This window comes from Lathyrus oleraceus, chromosome 6 (genome assembly GCF_024323335.1).
Source record: "Lathyrus oleraceus cultivar Zhongwan6 chromosome 6, CAAS_Psat_ZW6_1.0, whole genome shotgun sequence".
NCBI classification, from domain to species: Eukaryota; Viridiplantae; Streptophyta; class Magnoliopsida; order Fabales; family Fabaceae; genus Lathyrus; species Lathyrus oleraceus.
The window spans coordinates 421,362,061-421,370,508 of NC_066584.1; positions in this window are offsets into that span (position 1 = coordinate 421,362,061).

The window sequence follows — 8,448 nt, forward strand, 5'->3', positions numbered from 1 at the left end:
GTAAGCCCAGTGATTGGCAGTCGGGCTCCACGTTTGCCCTTTTGAGTGTGTTTTGGTTCGGATGCCGACATAATTCCATCCAGTGGTTGTCGGGCTCCATGTTTGCCACTCTTGTTTGTTCGCATGTTTTGTGTTGTTTGGCGTGCGTAAGCCGAACTACAGTGGCTCTGATTCTTGTTCCAGACAAGATATGTAGGCATAAGGTGCGATACCTTATCGAGCCCGTTTCTCCTAACCCCACCTGCGTTCCCCGTGTGTGTGTGTGATGTTTAGCAACCTTTTCTTTATTCTAGGACGTGGATCCCGTCGAGTACGACGGACGTGAGGGGTGCTAATACCTTCCCCTTGCGTAACCGACTCCCTTACCCTTTCTCTCTGGTCGCGAGACCATGTCTTTCCAGGTTTCTCTGAGCGTTTCCTTTCCCTATCTTGGGATAAATAACGTTTAGTGGCGGCTGTGTGTGTTTTTTATTTGAGTCTCGCCGGTTGATTTTCGCAGGATGCGACAGCTGGCGACTCCACTGGGGACACGATGTAGACCTATGTTGGTCCATCGTCCCTAAGCGAGTCCTTCCTAGCGTTCTAGGATAGTTTAGGTTGCTTGATGTGTTATTTATTGCATTTATTATTCTAACCAGTGTGTATATATTTGCATTAATGTCTGCATGCATCATACTATCATGTTGTTGCCGTTCTCTGTGCAGGTGTTTCCTCTGTTTGGGGTGGGTGTTCTGAGTGGGGCTAAAACCCAGGCCCGAGTGTACACCTAGGATTAGCGTGGTCTCACGTCGCTCATGTTCCGGTTGGGCATATTGTTGCTACGTGACATACCACAAGCCGGACGAGGTTCATCTGAGAAGTGCTCTTCCAGTGGGATTTTCCACTTTGGTTGGGTTATCTCTTTTGGGCTGTTGACTCTGGTGACCGATCATTTCCCGGATCTTTGGTTTAGACGATCTCAGGAGAGCTACAATGGCACACCCGAAAGGGCAAACCCATTGAGTATCTCTGCCCGATTGTCGAGACTATTATCCGCCTTAGGGTGACCTGAGTAGAATTTACCTGTGAGGGGAGGGTGATTCTTACAGATGCATGTTCAGATGGTGACTCAGATGGTGACTTGTTGTTCAGTGGATCAGAGTCCTATTTATAAGTCGGATTTATGGTCATTTATTGTCGTGACGCCGGAGTGCTGGCCGGTATTTATCAGTGGGGATCCGTTTATTTCAGGATTCCCCGGGCCGAGATATTTATCAGTGGGGATCCGTTTATTTCAGGATTCCCCGGGCCGATTCAGGTGGTTGTGGGTATCTGCTCAGAGATTATCCGGTGATGATGATGATGATGTATCTTTCTTCCGTTTATTTCGGAACCCTTGGGTTGGATTTGCGGTTACAGATTCCTCAGATGGTTGTGATTGGTTCAGAGATCAGGGCTGTGATTCAGAGCAACAGATGGTCAGATGACTTGGAGGATGGCACAGTGCATTGCATTCATACATCATTCTCATTTTGCATTCATCTGCATCAAACTCACGTCTAGCCATATGGGGAGTATTATGGATTGAGAATCTGGTTGAGAGACATCCGGATGTCAAAATGTTATTGGTGAAATATTAGCTGTCTCGATGAAACCAGGATCAAAAGACAGAATCTTCCTCATATGGATAGACGTTGCATTCATGCATACTAACCTATTTGCTATTTTATAGGTGTCAGCCGGTGCGCATAGCTTGTTTGCTCAGATATCTTGCTGGGGGTAACAAATCTAAACTGATGGATCCTCCCAACGCCGACATCCTCGAACTGAAAGAGATGGTGAGGGATTTGTTCAGGGTTGTGCAAGGGCTTGCCTTGGGGCAGAAAGCCATGGCCGAGAGATTAGAAAGGATTGAGGGCTGGATGATCAAAGAGAAAGTTCAGGGAAAGGCTCCGTCATCTGAAGTAACAAATCCCTCTGGCTCTGTGGTGAAGAAATCCCTTGACAGTGGTCAGCCCAAGAAGAAGGTTGAATCCGGTGGTGCGCAGACTAAAAGAGAATGCGGTAAGGATCGTTATCACCCTTATGCTGCCACTGCAACCATTCCTGTTGGTGGTTCATCTGTACCACCGAGACATCCGTCACCTCGCCCGGGAGCACAGAGAGCTGGGAACCAGGTAAGAGGAAAGGGGGTTGATCGTCAATTTGATAGGCCACCCATACCGTATGCTCTTCTGTTGAGGAAGTTGAAAGATCTCGGAATGGTACAATTGAGGATATTAGCTCCATTAGAACCTGATCAGAGGCCAACCAACTACGATGAGAATGCTAAGTGCGAATTCCATTCGGGGGCGTCTGGGCATAACATTGAGGGTTGTAGAGCTTTTAAGCATGCTGTCCAAGACCTGGTGGATTCCAAGGCCATTAATTTTGCACAATTTCCCAATGTTAATGCTAATCATATGCCCGCGCATGGTGAGGTGGAGATGAATGCAATTTCTGAGGATAGGAAGACGATTGGGTTGGTGAATGGGGATCGGTTAAAAATGCTGAGGCCTGTGGTCCCAAAACCTCGGAGGAAAGAGGGAACTTTCCCTAGTGTTGATACTTGTTGTATGGCCATCGCCACAGAGGGTGGTGTACCGATGGGGGATGTGATCCAGAAGGTGAAGGAAATGGACGGTGGAAAATTTGAAACACCCAGTCTGGTAGCTGAAACCGTCAAGGTGGAAAATGCTATTGGTGTTGAGAAAGAGAAAAAGCTGTCCATTTCTTCTTACAAGCAGGCATTGGAAGTGGTGAGAAATGGAGGGATCCCAGGCTGGGGACAGATCATAGGCATTGTGGTAAAGGCGGATATGTTTGGGATTGGTTATCGTCCAGGTCAAGACTCGTCTGAGCAGAACAGAGGACGTCGTCCGTCGTTCACCTTTGTAAGTGCCGGAATGCTAGATTCAGATCACGCCTATACAGTGGGTAAAGAAACTGACAGTGACTGGGAGATTGATCAATGGATAAAATCGTGTGTACCAGGAAGCTGGGAGGCCTAAAAAGATCAACACTGTTACTCAGCCTGAAGAGTAATGATTTCTGTTTTGATTTTATCTGCATGAAAGCCATACGTGTTGCCCGACACGTAATGGTTCATTGTAAGGGCCACCTCATGTTTACATTTGCAACATTTCTGCATCATTAATAAATGGATGTTTTTCAGTCAAAAAGCGGTGTTCCCTGTTTTTCATTTATTTTTGCAGTTTAAAAACAAATAAAAATGGCAATGGTTATTTTCATTTTCTTTTTGATTTGTCTCGTCCCAAAGTCGAAAAATAATTCTCCGGATCTCGTTGATAACAATTTGGTTACCCCTCATATGACTTCGACAAACCGATCTATCATGCCGAAGAAAAAGGCGAAGAAGATTGTGATCTGCTGGAATTAACCAGGATGTTGAAACAAGAGGAGAAGGTGATTCAGCCGCACGAGGAGCGGGTTGAGGTTGTTATTCCGAGCACCGCCGAGGTCAGGAAGTGAAAATTGGAGCCGCTTCAGAGGCGAATCGAGAGCAGAATGGTAGCCCTGTTGAAAGAGCATGTGGATACCTTCGCCTGGTCGTGTCAAGATACGTCAGGGTCGGATACCGGTGTCGTTGTGCACAAGCTACCATGGAAAGGAGACTGTCCTCTAGAGAAGCAGAACGCCAGTGCCTGTATCAGAGAGCCATGGTGACTTTGTTTCATGATATGATTCATCATGAAGTTGAATGCTATGCTATGACATGATAGCAAAGTCCCAAACAGGAGTGGGGCATCTGGCTGACCGGGGCAAGTCGGTTGACCGGTTTGAGACAATTCAAATTGAGGTTGAATTCAGATAAGTGCACTATCAGAGTGCGGTCCGGTAAGATGTTGGGGTTTACTGTAAGAGAGGAATCGAGGTTGATCCTGCTGAAAAAAAAAATGCCTGAACCGAGGATAAAGAGAGAGGTTCGTGGTTTCATAGATAGATTGAACTACCTGTCATGGTTCACATCTCATCTAACAGCCACGTGTGAACCTATATTCGAGATGTTGAAAAAAAAACGGTCAGGTGAAATAATGATTGCCAAGGGGAATTGAAAAAATAAAAGAATAAGTTGCAGGAACCTCCGATTCTGTTGCCTCTTGTGGAAGGAGCAATTGTTAATCTGTACTTGACAGCCTTCGAGGGGTCTGCGAGGTGTATTGGGTCAGCATGACGCGTCTTGTCGAAAAGAGCATGCAATTTACCTTAGCAAAAAGTTTACCGACTATGAAACAATACATTCACTGTTCGAGAAAACTTGATGTACTTTGGCATAGGCTGCTCGCCGACTGAGACAGTATATGCTGATTCATGCCACTTTGTGGATTTCCGAGATGGATCCGATCGAGTATGTGTTTGAGAAGCCAGCATCGACCGGACGGGTTGCGGGAGAGCAAAAGAATGTTGACTGATTGGTGATGCTCTCAGAAAGCAATCAAGGGGTGTATTGTCTGATTACATCGCTCTGCAACCCATTGAGGATTATCAACCGATGAAGTTTGAGTTCCCTGATGAGGACATCTCGAGGTGCTCTAATCGAAAGATTGAGAGTAACCGATCCCGGAGGAGGGGTCTGACCCTGAATCCGAACGGGTTCTGATGTTTGATGGGGAAGTTAAGGTGAATGAGCTTTTGTTGCCCGGACAACGTTTGAATGCATCGACGGTGCGATTGTGCAGAAAAGGGTGGTAACCTACAGAGACTGGCATGAGATCTTGCCGTTTGTATCCTAGGTATCGACCTCGGTGCGCATATCTACTAGGGCAACTCCTTTCTCATTGGTATATGGGTTGGAAGCGGTATTACCTGTTGAGGTTCAGATTCCCTCTTTGAGAGTCCTGATGGACGTGAAATTGCAAGAGGCTGAATGGGTAAGGACCCGGTACGAAGAGTTGAGCCTGATAGAGGAAAAGAGGCTAGCAGCCATCTGTCATGGGCAGTTATACCAGCAACGGATGAAGCGTGCTTTTGATAGAAAGGTGCGACCTCGGGTGTATCACATGGGTGATATGGTGCTGAAAAGGATCCGTCCTCCTCAAAACGATCGTAGGGGCAAATGGACACCGAATTATGAAGGTCCATTCGTGGTCAAGAAGGTTTTTTGTAGTGGAGCCTTGTTGTTAACGACCATGGATGGTGAAGATTTTCCATCCCTTTAAATGCGGACGCAGTTAAAAAATACTTCGTGTAATTGACCCGCTGGACGAAAAGAATAAAATAGTCCAGGCAAAAATGGGCATCCCGGCGAACCAAAAACAGAAAGAAAGGTTCGGGCAAAAATTAGGGATAAAAAGGAAAATTGTACACCCGGCAAGTCGAAAACCTGAGAAGGGCGGCTTGGGCAAAAAGGGGTATCCCGGTGGACTGAAAACCCGAAAGGGCGGTCCAGGCAAAAGAGGGATTGAAACGAACAACTGCGTCCCGCATGATCGTTCGCGCTTCAGTTAAAGCATCATGGATAATACCCGGTAGGGATCAGTCAGAAACATCTTGTTCAGAAGGCAGAAAGCATGGAGAGTCTGAGGACATATGGGGTGTAACCGAGTTGGAACTTGATGAGATCACGAGTTTCACATTGCCATTAGGATAGATTTTTCCTTTTGCGCAATTACCTCTTTTCAGGAATTGCTTCCTTTGTATTGCTCCTTTGAGCCACACTTTTCCAATCAATAAAATGCATATTCGGTCAAATAATTTTGTTTTTGTTTTTCATAACCGCTTTGATTGCAAAAACATCCAGATATTTTTGATAAAGAATCTTGCATTTTAAGACATACAGGTTCCTTCCAATGCATGTTTATAAGATTGAAAGCTGGAGATCTTATTTGGAAGGTTGAGTGACCCAAGTGTTGAAATCTTGACACGCCTGGGGCACGGTTTTATCTAACGATCTGTTTTGCAGGAATTGTTAGATATTTTCACTCACTTGCAGGTTGTGATGTGGAAGCTGTTGATGAAACAAATCCCCAGAGAGTTCGCTCAGGGACGAATGAATATGAAAGAATGACGAAGACATTGAGACGTCCGACAACCCTTGAAATTAATCAAGAAGACTCTTCAAAGTCGAAAGATTTAAAAGTATGTAATTCCCCGCAGAGTCCGATCAGGAACGAGTGCATGAAGAAAGAACAGGGAGACGACGAGAGACGTCCGACGACCTTTGGAATTAACCAAGAAGACTCTTCAAAGTCGAAAAGTTGAAATTTCTGTATAAATCCCAGGAGTACGTTTCTCGTCGAGCGCGGAGCGACTTGGAATACAAGATGATGGAGCAGAAAAGGTCCAGACGAGTCTGGGAATTCTCAAAAGTGGAAAGCCGATACGAGATTGGGAGTTGGATACCGTGGTTCGACGAGTCGACGGGTGTTCTGTGCCAATTATTCTCGTTTCCCAGCTAGGTCCCCAAGCAGAGTCATAGGACTAGCTTCCACAGCAGACTCAAGGTCTGTAAACTTCTCCAGCCGAGTCAAGATGGTTATACCTGGCAGGTTTACAATGGCGTTTCCTCAGCGGCCAGGCCAGAAGGTTGCTATTCCCCGAGTGGAGCGGGTTTTTTTTCAAAGAAATATATCTCCAGCAATTCCCCGAGTGGAGCGGGTTTCAATGAAATATATCTCCAGCAGTGTTCATCCTACCAGTGGATTGGACAAGTTCCCGTAGCGGACGGATGTTTGCATGCTCAGCTGAGTTGATCCTACCTATGGATTGCATGGGTTGTCCCCAGCGGAGTAGCATTCGTTTCCCTAGCATGGTCCGGATGGTTATCCCCAGCAGGTTTCAGATCGATGCTTTCCCAGTCGTCACGACTGGAGGTTGCTGTTTCCCCAGCGGAGTATCTGTGGGCATTTCCCCAGTGAAGTTGCCAGGTGTCTGTGAGGGTTCTCCAAGCAAGGTGGGGATGTATATCCCCAGCAAGTCAAAGATTGTTGTATCCCCACAGAGTGCATTGGTGGTTCTTATCCCCAGCAGTTTCTCGAGTGGATTGGGTGCAAAGGAGGTTTCCCCAGCAAGGGTTGCCTATTTCCCAGCAACAGTGCTATTCCCCAGCAGGTTGGAGTTGGAGCAATGGCGAGTTCCTCAGCAGAGTGTCTCGTGCTTCCCAGAAGAGTCCCTTGAGGGGGATATTTCTTTTTATGCATTCATCATGTAAATAAGCATATCATATTGCATAGAAAAATAAATAATCGCGTAGCATTTCCATAATTATGGAGCATTACGCAGAAAAATCAATCATGCATCATTGCAAGCATAGGCTAATCTCAAGCCGTGGTTACCGTTTGAGATATGGTTCTGCCAGTGGGTGAAGATACAACTCGAGCCGTGATTACCGTTTGAGGAGTGGTTTCACTGGTTGGAAGCTCAACATCGTGACGAGATCAGCGCAATTCAAGCCGTGGATACCGCTTGATATTTGGTTTCACCGGATGGTGAAGATGTTACTTGGATAAGTTCAACATCGTGACGCGATCAGCGCGATTCAAGCCGTGGATACCGCTTGATATTTGGTTTCACCGGATGGTGAAGATGTTACTTGGATAAGCTCAACATCGTGACGCGATCAGCGCAATTCAAGCCGTGGGTACAGCTTGATATTTGGTTTCACCGGATGGTGAAGATGTTACTTGGATAAGCTCAACATCGTGACGCGATCAGCGCGATTCAAGCCGTGGATACCGCTTGATATTTGGTTTCACCGGATGGTGAAGATGTTACTTGGATAAGTTCAACATCATGACGCGTTCAGCATGACTCAAGCCGTGGTTACCGCTTGAAGGTTTGGTTTCACCAGATGGTGAAGATGTTACTCTGAGGAGTCTAGCATCATGACGTCAGATCAGCAGTGTTCCCCAGTAGTGCGATATTGGAGGAAATGTTTCCGTCGGACAGAGATGGAAATGATATCAGAAGACGTTACGCGATCAGCACGATTCCGGGGTTCAAGAAAAGAAAAAGAAATCAGCAGAAATTTCGGGGTTCAAGAAAAGCATGAAAAAAGAAAGGAATAATAATCCCGAGCGGATGAGTGGTGTTCAGGCCATGGTTATCCCTGCGTTACCATTTATTTTGGTATCCAGGTTGACGTTTGTCGAACTTGTTTCTTCGCCGATGCTGACAGGCGTTGTTAATTATTATCCCATCAGAGTGCAAATTGTTCGTCTGTTCTTGGTATTCAATCACTCTTCACCCTGATCATCCGAAAGCCGAGGCTATTTCGTATCGACAGGTTCACAGTGGATTGAATAGGGGCAGCTGTAACACCTCAAAATTTGCCCTCCTCTCTTGGGACTAGCATTAACATATTTGCATATCACTTTAGGTCATTAGGCATTGCATATTGCATATCATGTGGTTACATTGTGCAAGCCATTCTCCCAAGTCTTGATCAGAAGATGAGGAAGTCAAAGTGCA